Source organism: Lactuca virosa, chromosome 2, assembly GCF_052849685.1.
Source record: "Lactuca virosa cultivar CGN04683 chromosome 2, Lactuca_virosa_CGN04683_v6, whole genome shotgun sequence".
Lineage (NCBI taxonomy): Eukaryota > Viridiplantae > Streptophyta > Magnoliopsida > Asterales > Asteraceae > Lactuca > Lactuca virosa.
Genome location: NC_136427.1, coordinates 150,525,490 through 150,544,465, shown reverse-complemented (window position 1 = coordinate 150,544,465; position 18,976 = coordinate 150,525,490).

Here is an 18,976-nt window from a genome sequence, read left to right as displayed (position 1 = left end):
GGGTCACATCGAATGTGTATAGATTACCGGGAGTTGAATAAGGTAACGGTGAAGAACCGTTATCCCCTTCCGAGGATTGAGGATTTATTTGACCAGCTTCAGGGTGCGTCTTGGTTCTCCAAGATTGATCTGCGATCGGGTTATCACCAGATACGGGTCCGGTACAACGACGTGTAGAAGATAGCCTTTCGGACTCGCTATGGTCATTACGAGTTCGTGGTGATGCCGTTTGGGCTCACCAATGCTCCTGCCGCGTTCATGGATCTCATGAACCGCGTGTACAGACCGATGATGAACCGGTCTGTGATAGCTTTTATCGATGATATCTTGATTTACTCCAAGACTCAGGAGCAACACGAGGAACACCTGAGAGAGGTGCTGGAGACATTGAGGAGGGAGAGACTTTTCGCAAAGTTCTCCAAGTGTGAGTTCTGGTTGCGCGAGGTGCAGTTTCTAAGGCACCTTGTCAACCAGAAGGGCATTCTGGTCGATCCAGCCAAGGTAGAGGCCGTGATGCAGTGGGAGGTTCCGAGGTCTCCATCTGAGATTCGAAGTTTTCTTGGTTTGGCGGGTTATTATTGGAGATTCATCCAGGATTTCTCCAAGATTGTTGTTCCATTGATCCGACTGACCAAAAAGTCGGTGACATTCCGTTGGGGGCCTGATCAGTAGGCAGCTTTTGAGACTCTTAGACAATGGTTCTGCGAGGCACCGATTCTGACCTTGCCGGAGGGCGTCGACGATTTTTTGTGGTTCACTATGACGCTTCGATCACGGGTATGGGTGTAGTGCTGATGCAGCGAGGTCGCGTGATAGCATAAGCTTCGAGGCAGTTGAAACCTCACAAGGCGAATTACCCGACACACGACATGGAATTGGGGGAAGTTGTTTTTGCCCTAAAGATTTGGCGACACTACTGTTGGATTTCGTGTCTAAGCCCATAACTGTAAATGGGATGTAGTTGACCCGATTGTAGCATGGTCCTTTTGGGTTTCCTTCATCAGTGCAATTTGATAGGATGGACGTTTGAGAATAAGGTTATTTGTGATTTATTAATATATTATAAGTATAATATATTAATTGAGAAATCATATTATTTAATTAGTATTGATCAAGAACTAATTTGGAATTAATTTTGTGATCAAAAGAGACTGATTAAATGTATGGGTATTGATTATGTAAATCAATGACTCTTATAGTTTGGGCCAATGATCCATGATTGTTTAGATGGGCTAAACCAATGAGATAATCCATGGATAGTCCATGGAGGTTCAACCCATGGAGCATAAGAATGTGAAAGGTCATGGAGCATTAGGGTTTGCATGAATGCAACCCTAGCTTAGTAACACTATAAAAGCATACCCCTAGTCCCAAAATCGGTTACACCATTCATTCTAATAGAGTGAAGTTGATTTTGTGCTAAGTAACTTATTCTCTCAAGCGTCCTCTTGCATTTGGTGTTTGTGAACCATTAGAGGCATCACACTTGAGGTGCTCAAGCTTTTGAAGGCCAAGAACTACAAGTCCTACTAAGAGGTAAGTTATCTAACTGGTTATATTGTTTAATTGTTCAATTGTATGCTAGTTAGGGAGAATGCTTTGGAAAAATTGAAAATGCATGTATAATTAGAGAAAACATAGATCCAAAGCATTTAGGGTTACATGTGCACCATAGGAGTGTTATAGTGCTCAAAACCCAACAACTACCTCTATAGGGTCCGCTATACTATCTACACGGACCACAAGAGCCTGAGGTACCTGATGGATCAGCCGAATCGGAACATGAGGAAGCGACGTTGGTTGGATGTGGTGAAGGATTACGATTGCGAGATCCTCTACCACCCGGGGAAGGCCAATGTAGTGGCCGATTCACTCAGCCGCAAGGCGGTCGCGGCTCCGATTCGGGATATATGCCTGAGGATGACAGTGATTACTCCGTTGCTGGAACGGATTCGGGAGGTTCAGGTCGAGGGTATGAAGGAGGAGCGTCGGAAGTGTGAGCGGATCATAGGTGAGGTGGCTTCATTTTATTATGACAGTCGTGGGTTGTTGAACCTGCATCGGAGGGTCTGGGTTCCTTACCGGGGTGGTGTATGCCAGGTTCTAATGGAGGAAGCTCACAAGTTGAGATTCTCCATTCATCCCGGGGCGACGAAGATGTATCGGGATCTTCGCCATGATTATTGGTGACCCTGCATAAAGCGGGACATAGCTTGGTATGTGGAGCGATGCTTGACTTGTAGGAATGTCAAGGACGAGCACCGTCGACCTCACGACAAGATGTAGTTGTTGGAGATTCCCGTATGGAAATGGGAAGACATCACCATGAATTTCATTACAAAGCTTCCCAGGACTACACGTGGAGTGGATTCGATTTGGGTCATCGTGGATCAGCTGACCAAGAGTGCACATTTCATCCCGATCCAGGAGAGTATATCGGCTGAGAAGCTAGCCGAGATCTATGTACGCGAGGTGGTGGCACGTCATGGAGTGTCGGTTTTGGTTGTGTCAGATCGAGACGTTCGCTTCACTTCCAGATTCTGGAAGCGGTTTCATGACGAGATGGGAAATCGTCTTCACTTCAGTACAACTTTTCACCCTCAGACGGATGGGAAGAGTGAGAGGACGATTTAGACTCTGGAGGATATGCTACGTGCATGTGTATTGGATTTCGGTGGGAGTTGGGATACGAATCTTCCGTTAGCGGAATTTTTGTATAATAGCAGTTATCACGCTAGCAAAGACCGACCTCCCTACAAGATATGTAGGACCCCAATCTGTTGGGGCGAGGTCGGTCAGAGAGTCATGGGGAGTACTGAGGTGGTACTCAAGACCACTTTGATGATCCAGCAGGTTCGGAGTAGGCTCCAGACTGCTTAGAGTCGGCAAAAAAGCTATGCCGACAAGTGCCGGTCAGACTTGGAGTTTCAAGTGGGGGACATGGTTCTCCTAAAGGTGTCTTCCTAGAAACGTGTCATCCGGTTCAGGAAGAGGGGCAAGCTGGGCCCCAGGTACATCGATCCTTTTAGGGTTTTGGCTCGGGTGGGCCGTGTAGCTTATCGTCTTGATCTTCCGGATGAGCTCAGTCAGATTCATAGCACATTTCATGTCTCCCAGTTGCGGAAATGTTTGGTGGATGATTTCGCGGTCATGCCTTTGAAGGATATTCAGGTGGATGACCGCCTGAGTTATATTGAGAGACCTATAGCAATTCTTGATCGAAAGGAGAAGACATTGAGGAACAAGGTCGTGGAGCTGGTTAAGGTACAGTGGCAACACCGAAAGGGTTCGGAATGGACATGGGTGCCCGAGGAGGAAATGAGGGAGCATTACCCCGAGTTATTCGAGGCGACGGACTTTGAGGACGAAGTCTGATTCAAGTGGAGGAGAATTTATAACATCCTAAAAAAATCATGACCAAAAATTTCTTTTTTAATATAACGAATCATAAAACATTTTAGAGAAAACATCATCAAGTTATTTCATTTCATCAAATCAATAGATCATAATTCTCAAAAGCATGCCATAATCAAATAACAATGTCAGAGTACAATCCCAAGAACATCATAGCGCGGAAGATAGTGGTGTGATGCGCTCCTACCGTGCTGGCTCCTTTCCCTTTGAAGAAGAAGGACCTGAAACAAAAACTATAAACCGTAAGCACAAAGCTTAGTGAGTTCCCCCATCATACATCATACCATATAAGAAACATACTGCCGGGCAATTCTGGGGTGCCCGACCTACCCTCCGGTTTACCTCAACCGGCTACGGGGACTATTTCACCCCCTACTACTACCATATAATAACATAGCATAAACATACTGCCAGGAAATTCTGGGGTGCCCGACCTACCCTTCGGTTCTTACGACCGTGACACAGGGACTATTCCCCCTACTACCATTATCACAAAACATCATATCATGCTAGCACATATAACATATCAGGTAGTACCAAACCTAGAAAATTATCACAAAGACAATCATCTAACAATCAACTCCTACTAGTGGGCCGACATTGTGGCCGTAGACCCACTTCTATTGGAAGGTAACTCACCTTAATGTCGTGCAATAACTGAACTATCCTCGGTGCTGGGATCAACTCTCCTCAAACTCCTACAAATATCAGTCTCTTTTAGTTACTCCTTCATATTCATATCTCCTTTAAGGGTCAATCTTGGATAATGGTCAAAGTCAAAGTCAAAGTCAAAGTCAACGCTCTGGTCAAAGTCAAAATCCTGGTTGACTCAACTCGCCGAGTTGGTCCATAAACTCGTTGAGTTCCATAATTCAGAGAATCTCGAATTCGCGATCTGACTCGTCGAGTTACCCTCTAACTCGCCGAGTTTCTCCTTATGACAGAATCGGGACTTTCCATTTGAACTCGTCGAGTCCTTCATTGGACTCGTTGAGTTCTCCTTTATACAGTAGGGACGTTTTCTCACTGACTCGGCGAGTTAATCCTTGGAATCGTCGAGTTCTTGACCTTTAAGTCCAAAACACGTCTAACTGGCTGAGTCATCTTCTAGACTCGACAAGTTGCTAAGTAACAGAGAAGGTTGGGGGAACCACGACCGACTCACCGAGTCCTAAGAACGACTCGTCGAGTCCCCCATGATCCAAAACTATACAGTCGATTTCAGTCGTGCTTAACGCATCCAAAACATAGATCTGGCCTCCTAGGGTCGATATTGTTGGATTAGGTGTCTAAGCCCATAACTACAATTGGTATGTACTTGACCCGAGAGTAGCGTGGTCCATTTGGGTTGCATATCATCAGGACAGTTTGTTAGGATGGACTTTTGAGAAGAGGTTATTTATGATTTATTAATATATTATAAGTTCTAATATATTAATATGAAATCATATGATTTAATTAGTATTGATCAAGAATTAGTTTGGAATTAATTTAGTGATCAAAAGAGACTAATTAAATAAATGGGGACTAATTGTGTAAATTAGTTATATTTATATGTTGGGTTTATGATCCATGTTGGACTAAGTTTATGTATGAATACATACAGAGTTGGGCCACATGAATCATGGATCATAAACCCATGGGTATGGATTAGGGTTAACCCATGACCTTTGGAATCTTACATATAAATATGTTGCTCCATGACCAAAATCGTGTGCATCTTTTCTTAGAGAACTATGAGTCGATTTTGTGTGAAAGGAATACCATCTCAATTCATCCAATTGTTCAAGGGTGTGTTGTGATTCCATTTGAGGCATTCATACTATTGGTGCTAAGTTCTTAAAGGCCAAATACATCAAGGATAGCAAGCTACAACAAAAGGTATGTTATCTAACTTGTTTTATTACCCAAGTATCAAAGTTTTGTATGCTAGTTAGTGTAATACCTTGGGAAATGAAAGTTTGCATGTATAATAGAGAAAACATAGATCCAAGGTATTTAGGGTTGCATGTACACCTTAGGAGTGTTAGAATGCTCAAAACCCATCAGTGGTGGTATCAGAGCCTAGGGTTGTTTTCAATTATACTTGATGCTACTTGTTGGTTAAGCTTGAAAAATCGATTTTCTGCTATTCTGGACAGTGGACTCGCCGAGTCCACTGGGGGACTCGCCGAGTCCCAACACAATTCTGACAAACTCGCCGAGTTTGTTCTTGCACTCGACGAGTTGGTGCTCCAGAATGCAAATTTTCGATGTTTTTGACTAGAATTGGACTAGGATCATTACCCTAAGCTATTTTTGAACTAATAAACTTATTTTTGATGTGGTAATGATCACGCTTATCTAATTTATAAGATAATTGTCAAAGTTTTATTTTTTGTATTAGTTTATATGATTATGCTAATTACATGAAATTTGTTTGATATGAATTATCTTGTTCATATGAGTTTAATCTAGATCATGGACATTATTTGACATTCTTGTTAGTTTATTTGATGATCTTTATGGCCTTTAATGTACTCCGTAACTTGTCCTCAAGTTATGGAATGTGAAAAGTTTTTCTTTTAAAGAGTTCATTAAACTCATATGTTATGGTCTTAAAGAGTCTTTTTCCATAAATGTTTTTATGAACTCCATAACTTGTCCTCAAGTTATGGATTTTCAAGAGTCTTTTCATTAAACTATATATTAAACTCATATGTTATGGATTCCAAAAGTTTTTGAATAGTTCAAAACTTGCCCTCAAGTTTTGGAATTTGTAAAGTTTCACTTTTTGAATACTTTAGTTCCAAACCCTAGAGTTTTAAAATTTTAAAATTCAACCCTTATGCTATTATAATATTATAGGTTTAACATTTATATATATATATATATATATATATATATATATATATATATATATATATATATATATATATATATATATATATATATATATATATATATGTATAAGAGTAAAGTCAGTCTTACCGTTAGTAGGCCTCATTCACGAAGCCGGTCTATAAGGGGGGTATAAGGTTACTGCCTATAAAATGGCAGTTTAATGGGTGTCCACTCTCACCCACCGCTTCCTTGACCGGTGGAGGGTCGTTAGCCGAACGGGTTTGACAGGACATTTAAATTCTCATTACAAGTATAATGAAATACTAAGTAACTAAACACTTATATATTCTCAATCTTAGTTACTTAGGAAAATGTAAATTTGGTGCTAACCCATGAAATTGCACATTGCACCTTGTTAAGTCGTTAGTGGAGCGTGTGTGGTTAACCGGCACACTAATCTGGGACTGACAGTGCGTGGCAAAGGGTAGCTTGATGTTAATCATCGATCAATGGAGCGTATGTAGTTAACCGGTACATTGATTAGGTGGTTGTAACATTGGGTGTACCAAGCTAATTTGCATGGTTATTCACACCTTGTTTGTGATCCTCGGCATCCCAGTCACAAACTTGAAGGGCACAATCAAGATTTAAACATGCCATTGAAAAGTTCAATGAATATCAAAGGATCTAGGAGTTTCAATTCACTTAAAACCTAAAATTCTTTTTCGTTTTTCGTGGTGGAAATTGGTAAATCGTCATTTACCTACCTTCAAATATTTTGCAATTTGGATTACGGCATCCCTCTTCCGAATTGTAAAGTATTGTGTTGGGTCCTAGCCTTAATATTTCATTTGGGTGTTATATTAAGGACTAAAATCAAATAAACTTGAATTTCTCCCTCATAAATGTCTATGTTCAGACAACTAGTCTTCCCAAATCTTTTGAAAAAACTTTCTTTATAAAGATGATTTTCCACAAGGCAATCAAGGTGAAAGGTTAATCCCTTCTTTGTGCTTTAATGGAACTTCACTTCCTTGGCCTCCTCCAATAATTCTTCCTAACCCACAAGTTATAGGTCACTCAAAGCCCTATTGGCAGGAAGGAAAGTCTGTATGTGCTCACGTATTGGAGATGAAGTTACATATTGACAAGCTGAGAGAGATGGGTGTCGAAGTCTCAAGGAAGTTGGCGGTTGACTGGGTTCCTCAATCACTTCCTAAGTCATATAGTGGGTTCCCTTAAGGACTACTATATGGGAGACCACGACATAAACCTTATTGATCTAACATATTTGCTTGTTTCTACTGAATCAACAATGATTTGGTGCACTGGTAAATCAGATTTGATTGGAAGATCTACTCCCCAAGCATCCATGGACATTGACAATGGCAACATTGGAAGTCCAGAAAAGCTTTCTCTTCCCAATGGAAAGGGATTGGCCATGGTCAAGTCATTTGACCAAATGGTAAAGAGAAAGGCCCAGTCTGAGATTGTCCCATGTGCCACTCCCAAAGAGTCCATATGTTTCTATTGCCAAGAGAAGGGGCATTGGTTGCGAAGCTGCCATATTTACCTGAAAGATCACAAGGATGGTAAAGTCAAAACTTTTGACTCTACTTCAGGTAAATCCACTGTCTAACTCTATTAAGTTCCTATTTGGAGATTCTTAATACATGATCTAATGTAATTACATTTTGATGTTTTGAAGAATCGAAGAAATGAAAGGAAGCTTAAAGGAAGAGTATGCTGAGTCTGATCTCGAAGAGATGGATTTCGATCGCATGGTTCGATGATCAGATTTATGAGCTGCTGCTTAAGAGTTGTGATAGATTGCTTAGGAATAGATAACAACATATTTTCACTTGTTTTGCATTGTAAGGATAAGTTTTCCGCAATTTTTTAAATAAAGAAAATTTTGAAATTAATCTTATTTTAAAATTTCCTTACAGTGGCATTTGTGAAAAATTGTTGCTTATATGTTTCCATTGATAGCAATATTGGAATATGGATTTGATTTTTTTTTATTTGTGGTAATGTCAAAATTTACCAAGTAAAGAAAGATTCTCATCACCCAAGTTTCAATTGGATAGAAACTTGGAATTATGCAACTTGTATTGTATGATGAATGAGAATTTTCATCTTTGGTAAATTAAGACTAATTCCTTGTTTACATGTATATGTGAGTCAGGTGAAGGACTATGGGATCGGGTACACTGGGTGTGCGCTGGTCGGGTCCACCATAGAGAACGATAAGACTATTCGTCATGATTTACTAAAGTTTAGTAAATATGGTTATGCTTACAAGTTTAAGTATAATTCTGAAACATTGGAAAAGTTTCAATGTATGGCAGAACGAATGAGAATAATCAAATTGGGCAGAAAGATAAAAGTTTCTCCAATCTGAAAAGATGGGAGAGTACTTGAGTATCGTGTTTTATGATCATCTTAATGATAATGAAAACCATGTCACAATTGATCCTCTAAGGACATCTTAGTGCATTTGTATGGCTAAGAAGAGGAATCATGAATTGTTGAAAGGGTTAAATCAAGAATATGAGTCATACTTCGATCCAAAACAAGTCTTAGAGTCATACTCCAAGATTGAGCCTTGAGTGACATAATCTTAAGAAAGGTTTAAAACACTTATCAAATGTAGAGTAAAATTTTTTTTTTCTCTTGTACATTTGAAATTGGTAAGTTGTGATGTTTTGATAAAACAAAAACCAACTAAGGCCAATTGTGTGAAATGTTTGTCTTGATAAGAATCCGCACTAACTCTTGAATATTTGTTTTGTCAAGGAATGGTTCTTGACAGAGAATCTATATGTCAAGAGGTCAGTGTGAGTCTTAAAGATCTTGAAAGTTTCAAGAACTAATCAAGAGTAAACCTATTGTTAAACACTAGCACACGACTTGAGGTTTGTAACCTATCGTGTTGACATATTCTTATTTCTGTGCCCATTCCAGTTAAATTTGACTATTTATGTGAGTTCTATGAGTACTCAATTGTTTGCATGACAACCTGGAAGAAATGGTAGGCCTTTGCGCTGCCAAGTGGCAATAAATTAAGATTGAACTAGTTCAATCCATATGAGTTTGGATTTGTCACTAACCTTGTCTTTTGATTATGGTTTGACAAATTCACATGGATAGGAACACATACAACATAAAATCTAAGTGTCATAAGGTTTCTCTCCGATTCATGAAAATGATGGTGAGGAAACACTTTCACTAAGTAGATTTTAAGGAGATAGCAGTTGTGATATTTGTATTCTCAAATTTGATTATGATTACGGCATACCTTTTCATAATTCGAATTGTGAGGAATGACAAAAAGTCTAAACACTTGAGACTTATTGCTGTAATTTCTTAAATTGTTTAGACACACATGTGAGCTATCTAAGGAAAGGTGTATGAGTTTGAGAAGCCTAGATAAAGTCTTATCAAAGCATCTCGTATCAGAAATCTGAACTTTGGTAATGAAAGTCAATAAGTATTGATTTCTAGAAGTCCAGTTGATTTCTGGGTACATGTCATAGCTAGTGGGAGCATAAGTGTTATGCTAGTAAAGAAATTATTATGCTAGTGGAAGCATAATCAATTATGGTACGTGTTGCAAGTTAGCAATATTAATTATAGAAAACAAAGGTTTCAATTCGCTAAGTTGCAGGGTTTGAAAAGCTGTTTTGCTATAATTAAGGGAGAGGAATTCATACTTCATTTCAATTATAAAAGCTTAGATTGAGATTTTAATCAAATTTAGTCAAGTATATATATGAATGTTATGTTGGAATGGTTAAAATAAGGAAATTTTATATATGGAAATATTATTTGCGTTCTAAAATTCGATTATGATTACGACATCCCTTTTCATAATTCGAATTATGAGAACATAGCAAATAGAAATAGAAATATTATAGCAAAAGACTGGTCTAGTATCATGTCTTTATGTGATACATCATGATTCGTGTCCCATATGCTTTGGATATAGGATCGATTACATGTGCTATAATATTAATCCGTTCTAAATTTTCCAAATGCCTAGGGCATTAAGAGAGAAAAAGGTCTAGAACCAGATATGACTAAAATGGTTAAGCAATTGTCGAGGACAATCTGAGGTTTACCAAAGATTGGTTGCTCATGGACAGTTGGAAGTATATTTTAAAATTTTCGAAAGGACCATATTGACATACTCTAAGAAGAGGTAACTCTTGTTCAGAAGTGATAGTCAAAATGGGAATATGGAAATGTTTCCATAAGTGGAAGTTATTCTTTAAATCTGTGAAAGATTAGAAAACATAATGCAAGAAGGATGTTCAAAGGAATGTACTTTGCATTTGAGACTTCGCTTCCATGGAATTGTCTTGCAACAATCTCCAAAGGAATACTTTGTAACATCGTTGGTCAAGTCTCTGTGACTTTTGGTACCTAGACATTACAAAGGAATCATTGCATGATAGTTTAGAATCTAACACATTTTGGGAGTGACAAGAATTTAAAATTCATACACTCGTGATAAAGATTTGGAATTGTTAAATGATTTTCATTGAAGATGTGTTCAATTGATCTATTTCACAAAGTAAGGACCATAGACAAACATAGTGTGAATGCTTGGAGCATAGCATAACTATTGTTTAGACAAATATAGTGTGAATGCTTGGAGCATGGCATAGCTATTGTTTTAATTCAAGTATTAAGTTGATTATTCAAAACATTATACAATGAATAATGAGTAATCATTATGACTCAAACGTTTTTGGGCCATATAGGATTAGTATTATTCTTGTGTTTCACTTTGCATGTTTTGACTTCCCGAATAACTAGGTTATTCAAACCATCCACAGTCGATCATACTTTGGAAGTAGGTATTGAGGCAAGACTGTCATGAATGGGTCTGTAGTTTGTCTAGGACATAGATGCAGTGTTCATGAGTGCTCCTGGAATAAGATTCGAGTATTGGATCAAACCGACGCTCATTTGTATCACTTCATGGATTTTATCACGAGTGATCATGAGACGATAATATCTTATATTCTTGAAACCAAGACGTGTGAGTTGTAGTTACAAGTCGGTTGCACATTGACATATGTAAACGCACTAGTAACTTGGTGTTATAAAACATATTGTTGTGTGTGATTTGATGAGTAAACACAATCAAGAATTTCAGTCGAAGTTTATCTATTCCTTTTAGTCTTGGAGGGATAAAAGCGATATATGTGGGCCCCTCGATGATTTAGTGATGACAACCCTAAGCGCTCGACCGAGCCTGGACTGATTTGATTTGTTCAATTAGTCGATCGTCATAAATCGGAAATTGAGAAACAACAGATGAACAGAGAGAATGATCATAATCCATGTCTCAGTCCATATCATATCTTGTAGAATGGAGGAATATATGATCCCTTATCTAATGGACGCGTCATTGACTAGATCAGAGTTCGACAGCGGCTTTTAAGAGCTACGATTGCTAGTCGGGATTTTGGAGTCGTACTTGCAATAATAGTTATTAGACTTATCGAAGTGGGAGACTATTGGATTAAGTGTCTAATCCCATAACTATAGTTGGTATGTACTTGACCCGAGAGTAGCATGGTCCATTTGGGCTGCATATCATCAGGACAGTTTGTTAGGATGGACTTTTGAGAAGAGGTTATTTATGATTTATTAATATATTATAAGTTCTAATATATTAATATGAAATCATATGATTTAATTAGTATTGATCAAGAATTAGTTTGGAATTAATTTAGTGATCAAAAGAGACTAATTAAATAAATGGGGACTAATTGTGTAAATTAGTTATATTTATATGTTGGGTTTATGATCCATGTTGGACTAAGTTTATGTATGGATACATAAAGAGTTGGGCCACATGAATCATGGATCATAAACCCATGGGTATGGATTAGGGTTAACCCATGACCTTTGGAATCCAACATATAAATATGTTGCTCTATGACCAAAATTGTGTGCATCTTTTCTTAGAGAACTATGAGCCGATTTTGTGTGAAAGGAATACTATCTCAATTCATCCAATTGTTCAAGGGTGTGTTGTGATTCCATTTGAGGCCTTCATACTATTGGTGCTAAGTTCTTAAAGGCCAAATACATCAAGGATAGCAAGCTACAACAAAAGGTATGTTATCTAACTTGTTTTATTACCCAAGTATCAAAGTTTTGTATGCTAGTTAGGGTAATACCTTGGAAAATGAAAGTTTGCATGTATAATAGAGAAAACATATATCCATGGTATTTAGGGTTGCATGTACACCTTAGGAGTGTTAGAATGCTCAAAACTCATCAGATATAACACGTAAAGTTTCTAACTTTACGTACATGCATGGGTTATTTAGCTCAAAATGCCCTAAAAAGTGTTTCATAGGATGAATAGAACTCCCATGGCCATAAAGTTTGCACCTTTATGCCATGGAGTCCCTCAAGGACCCTGGATCTAAAGTCAAAACCCCAAAACATGCTTGCATCCATGAATGGTTCCAAAAATGGCTCCTTAAAGCCCTAAACTACTCCAAAAAGAGATCTACTAGATGAATGGACAAGGTATAAACTTTATACCTCAAATGAGCTATAAATGGAACACAACCTCTGAATCTACTTGCTTCCTCTTGAACTCCCAAGCTTCTTCTTCCTTCTCAAGCTTCAAAACCACCAAAAACACATAAAAATGGCTCAAGAACACTCAAAAAGGGTTAGGCTTTCGAATTAGGGTTTTTTGTGCTAAGGGAGGCGATGAGGGAAGCCACAATGGGGGTGTTCAGGTGTTTAAATAGGGTGCAAACCCTGAAAATTAGGGTTTCACTCTGGCAGACCTACTCGTTGATTCGAGACTCCTCGACTCGTCGAGTAGACTTCAAGTCTCGCGTCCAATATATCCAATTTCCTACTCGACGAGTTTGGAGCCTCCGACTCGTCGAGTCCCTTAGCAAATATAAATAATTCCTATTTAAATACATACCAGGAATCGGGCATTACAAAATTGTAACGCTCAGTCCATGTATTATTTATATGTTGGTCTCTTATATGTTGAATTACTACTTTTGGACCTTATGTTTGCAAGTTTGCGGGAAGGAGGGACCGTTTCTGCCAATTTTGGATTTTTGGAGGCGGAGCCCGAACGGGGCGTTACCCTGGGGAATGTACTGCGTTCACGTGCAAAGTGTAAACCCTAAAATTTAGGGTTAACCCCTATATAAAGAACATTATGCCCTAAAGTCCAGCCACCCTCTCACCCTTAAGCAGATCCCACGAAACCCTAATCCCTTGTTTGTGTGTTTTGAGCCTTGAAGACCATTTTGGAGTGCATCTTGGTGTTTTGTAGGAAGGTGGCCATTGTTGAAGAATCATCAAAAGAGCAAAGGCTTATAGATCCAGAACCTTATCAACATTTGGCACTCATATAAGGTATAAAGCTTTGAACTTGGTGTTTATTTGCTTAGATCTCTTGTGTTGGGTTTTATCGACCTTTTTCGTCCCAAGGATGAATCTTTATGGTTCAAATCTGTTTCCTAGGCTTAGGGTTGCCACCCTTGGTGCAATTTGAGTCCCTAAGACATAAAGTTGTCATCTTGAAGGTCTTGATGTGTTCATGCATGAGATAAGGCCATTTTCATGGAAGAAGAATGCCATTTTTGGAGTTTGGAGCTTATGGGGGCATGCAAAGTCACCAAGTATGTGACTTTATAGTTATAGAGGTCCTAAATGGCTTGGATCTACGTTTTGGGTATCATGGCTTAAGCATTAAGTGCTTAATGGCCGGTGTTTGGAATCTGGACGCGAACGCGCTGCGTAAGGTTCGGGAACGCCCTGGGTTCCCGTTGGGGCTCGCGATCTGGACTGGTGAGGAATGCTCAACGTTCCACAAGGGAACGCCTTGCGTTCTGTCACACCTCCAAATCGGCACGGCAGAAACGTTCGGGGGCGGAGGACGTCATGTTTAGTATCACAACACATGCATCATAGTAATCAAAGTAACAAACAACCATTGTATTAATATTAAAGTGTTTACATGTATTTGATTCACAAAATATTTACTCCAAATGTAAATAACAAAACAAGACATGAAGCTATATGCTCCATCTTCTGAATCCCAGAGCGTGTACCTGTCTACTAGTTTCCTGAGAATACAAGTTATTTTGAAAGAGCAGATCAGCATTTAAGCTGGTGAGTTCATAAGTATTTAAGTGATGAAAAGTATGTTGTAAGTTCTTTTTAGAAAAGTTCGCATGTTCCTCCAGAAAATCCTATATTTTCTGATATGATGAATGAAAGTGAAAATGACTCTACAATTCCTTCTATGAGTACTAAATGGATACAAGTTATATACAATCCAGTTCAAACAGACAATCGGTTGTGTGAATCTGCCCTAAGCCCACAACCAAACAAGGAACAGGAAATGACGCGGAAGTCACACATCCCATTGTTTGTTAGATCTTCATTGTATATAACCCTGGTGTATTCATTTGGTACTTACGGAGTTAACTGTAATAGTTCTTTATATTTGTTGAAAACATTCTTTAAGAAAATCATATATTTCCTTTAGTAAAAATGGTAACCACAATAATTCCTTCTATAATCACTTAGTTTATACTAGCTATATATAATCTAATATCGAACAGACAGTTAAATGGGTGTATCTGCCCTAAGCCCACAACCAAACAAGGAACAGGAAATAAGGCGGAAAGCACACATCCAACTGCCTATCGGATATTAATTATATAAAACTCTGATGTATAAACTAAGGTATTATAGAATTAACCACTAAAGGTCCTTTAAGTTATATTGGTTTAATAAAATGAATTAAACCTTTTATAGATAAGTTTCTAGTTTAGCCAACTTAATGTTCTATCTGAAAAGTATGTGTTGAATCTATGGGTTGTGTCATTGGGCTTAGTTAGTTCGGTCCAATTGTATTCACGGTTTGGGCCTGTCCAACCGTGTATTTGTTTTTAGGGTTTAGTATTTATGGTGCATGCATGCATCAGATTAGTGATGCGTCTTGAATATTTCCTTTAACAAGTATTGTAACCCTAGCACGCCTCTAAAGTAGAAGTTCTTCATCGAGCTCTTCTGAGGTGTTGCTGTTTTAATCATTCGACACTCGTTTGATTCATAGTGGTGTTCATTGTCTTCTATTGCTTGTTATTATATTATTGATATCTGTTTGAATCTATCGATCTAAGAGAACTTTATTCTCATCAATTGGTATCAGAGCAGGAGGCTGTGTAAATCATACGCATCTCTTATGTTTGAAGAATTTTCTTAGGGTTTCCGCTTTTATTGGATCTGTTAAGCCGTCATTCCTTCATTGACGTTGTTCATAGATCTCGATATTACCCTATTCAATCTTTACAAGTCTGATTCTTAGCAGATATCTGAAAAAGGTCATCATGTCTCACGAAGATTCACAAACCAATCCGATCAATATCTCCAACAGCATTGGATCCACAACCAGAATCCCGATTCTATACACTCAACATTATGAAGTTTGGACGCATCACTTTGAGGACTATGTCATTGGTTCTGAAGACAACGGTTATCTCATCTGGGAAGCAATAACATTGGGTCTTTTTGTTCATTCTGTAACAAATAGAACTATTAAGACTCAAAAGGAGTACAACAAACTCTTAACTGATGTGGAGAAGATTCCTCAAGACGAAAAAGATAAGTTGTTGTGTAGTGTTAAAGCCATGAGAATGATCCAATTTGCTTTACAGTCCGATACTTTTCGTTTGGTAAGCCCATACACCACGACAAAAGAGATTTGGGATAGACTTAAAGAGTTGTATTCCACTGATGAAGACCTAGAGCATTCTATCCAAACTCTATTGCTCTCTGAGTTCGGTGCTTTCCAACAAAATCCAGATGAAAAACTAATTCAGGCATTCGAACGTTTCAACCGTCTTTTGAGCAAGATGATCAAGCACGGTATTGGAAGAGAAGTGATCGAACAGAAGGTCACGTTTATGAATGGTTTAAGACCCGAATGGATGGCTGTGGTATCAACTGTGAAGGCTCACGAGCAGTTTAAAACCTATTCATTGGTGAAGATGGTGGGTATTCTCAAGTCTCATGAAAGTGTTGTGACAAAGGAAGCGAAGGTGGTGTCAGGTATGGGATCCTTGGCCCTTCTCTCTAAGGCAAAGAATGTGGTAGAAGATGAAGAAGAGTCAGAAATGTCAGAATGTGATCTGACAAGCGAAGAGTATGCAATGATGGTTTCCAACCCGAAGCGGTTTGCTCGCAAAAAGTTTCCTATTGCCAAGAACCAAAACTGGCAGGGAAGTTATAGCTCAGAAAAGGCGAAATAGGAGATAAAAAATACTCCTCAGAAACAAGAAGATAAGAAGGAGAGCAAACTGGTAGGAGACTTCGGATACGATTGCAACTTCTGACATGGCAAAAACCACTTTGCCAAAGATTGCATGTTAAGAAAGATATCGGAGAAGAAGGAGGGTGAAGATGATGAAGCATACTATATGCGCAAGCTGGAGGAGATAAAGAAGAAGAAAGCCTCTAACAGTTCAATGAATGCTTTGATTGTGCAGGAGAACGTTGTGGATGATGAGTTCGGTGGCGTAGAGGTCTGGTCTACAGACTCTGAAGATAAAGAAGTACGTAAACCCACGCATGGCAAGGCATTTGTGGCGAAAGAAGATAGTACTGAGTTTGCAGGGAGATGCTTGATGGTGACAGCTGGAGTGTCACAAATGAGGGGCTACACAACTGAAGGCGAGTATGAGGAGGCAAATCTGAAGGAAGATAAGTGTTTTGCTGCCAAACCTGTGAGCAAAAGGATCAACGACTGCGATCAGTTGATCAAGAAGGTACAATCCATTCTCGAATCACTTAAAATACCTGTAACAAACTATGAAAAGGATTTAAACGAATTAAAATTCAAATTTTCTAGTTTAAGTGGCAGTTTAATGCAAACACGCCTCACAAATGCTAACCTAACCGATCAAATTAGCAGGGTGACATCCAAGAATGAGGAGCGAAGGATGTGGATAGAGAAGACGGAGTTAGAGTTAGTTAGGGCGAGAGATGAAGTTATTTATTTACAACGTGATAACTTGAAACTTATGAAAAAAAGAGACATTTTTTGCTTGATTGCTAAACGTTTATATACAAATATCACTCAATTGCATTTAGATTGTGAAATTGGAAAAAAGATTCACAAAATGATTTTGCCCTTCCTAGAGTTAAAGGAGGACGAAGTTGATATTGATGGTTATAACTATGAATCTATTGTCTATTCAGATAATATCTCTGACGCCTACAGGGTTGATCTGGACAAAATCGAGTCCTTTATCAAGTCCAAAGACCATAAGGACATGCTTAAAAATCTTTTGTACGAAAATGATAAATTGAAAATCAAGACCGAAACCATGCAGAAATTTGACTCATTGAATGCCAAGTTAAGTTCAGAAAACAATAAAAAAACGTTGAAAACACTTCTGAATTTGACAAGGACAGTGATATGAGTGAAATTTCTGTAGAGGATGTGGTTGACTGTTCAGAATTTGTCAAAAGCGAAACCGAACCTACCAAAGGTCTTATATCTAAGAATTCGGTTGAGTTCGCTCGGATGTCCCAAGATAAATCCAAAGTTCTGAAACCAAAAGCAGTGATTTATCAAAAGGTACAAACTGTACCAAATCAGGTATACACCATATCAGGGGTTACTCAGAAACACACAGCCGAACTCACAGCTATAGTAAATGAAGATAACGTAGGTGACTGTGATAATTATTTTTGGTCCGCCCCAATCGACAATGCATATGAGACTGTCGGTTTATCAGAGAGAACCTCATGGAGGGTTAAAGGCAGATATGTGGCAGAACCACTCAACAAGCCTACAAGCTTTGATGTACCAAGCACAAGTGGTACCAAAGAAATTCCAAGCGAATCATTGAAGGCTGCAAGCAAAACCTCTTCATTGAAGAGCGAAACTCATGCTGAGAGATCGAATCCAAGGGCAAACATACACAAGTCTCAAAAGCAGCTTGCTGAACAGAAACGCCAGCGAAACAAAAGATATCAAAAGAATCTTAATGAAAGGAAGCAGTTTTGGAACCCTCAAAACTCCAATTATGTTCGCACAGAAAAGGCATCAAATCTCAAGGCAAAAGCAGGATCAAAGGATAATTCTGAGCCATGCACTCACTGCCAATCCTGCAGTCAAACGAACCGAAAGCCCAATTTCGGTCCCAGATCAAGTGGTGACAATAACCGAAAGCCTAGTTTCGGTTCCAAATCTTGCAGCGACAAGAACCGAAAGACTAGTTTAGGTCCCAAGACTAGCCTTGATAAGAACCGAAAGAGAAGTTTCGGTCTTAAATCCCATCCTCCTCATTCTCCTACAAAGCAGAATCCTAACAAGGATGTCAAGGATAGCAAGGGAAAAGGGAAGCTCGTCTCTAAAGACAAAACGCAAACAAAGAAGACGTTAGCTAACCCTAGGAAACACGAAAACAAGTTTGTTAAGAATGAAAACAAAAATCCTCAATCCAATTTAAACAAACTCAAGGTCTTTACCATAAAAAAGAAAGACGAAACCACACTAATAAAAAGAACTTATATGGTTGATCTTTCTATTGCTATTCCCTGTTCTGTAAAAGGCTCATGTGGACCCAAGCAACTTTGGGTTCCTAAATCTGCTTAATTTTGCATGTTATAAGTGACGAGCAGTTCGACGACGAATGGTACATCGATAGTGGCTTCT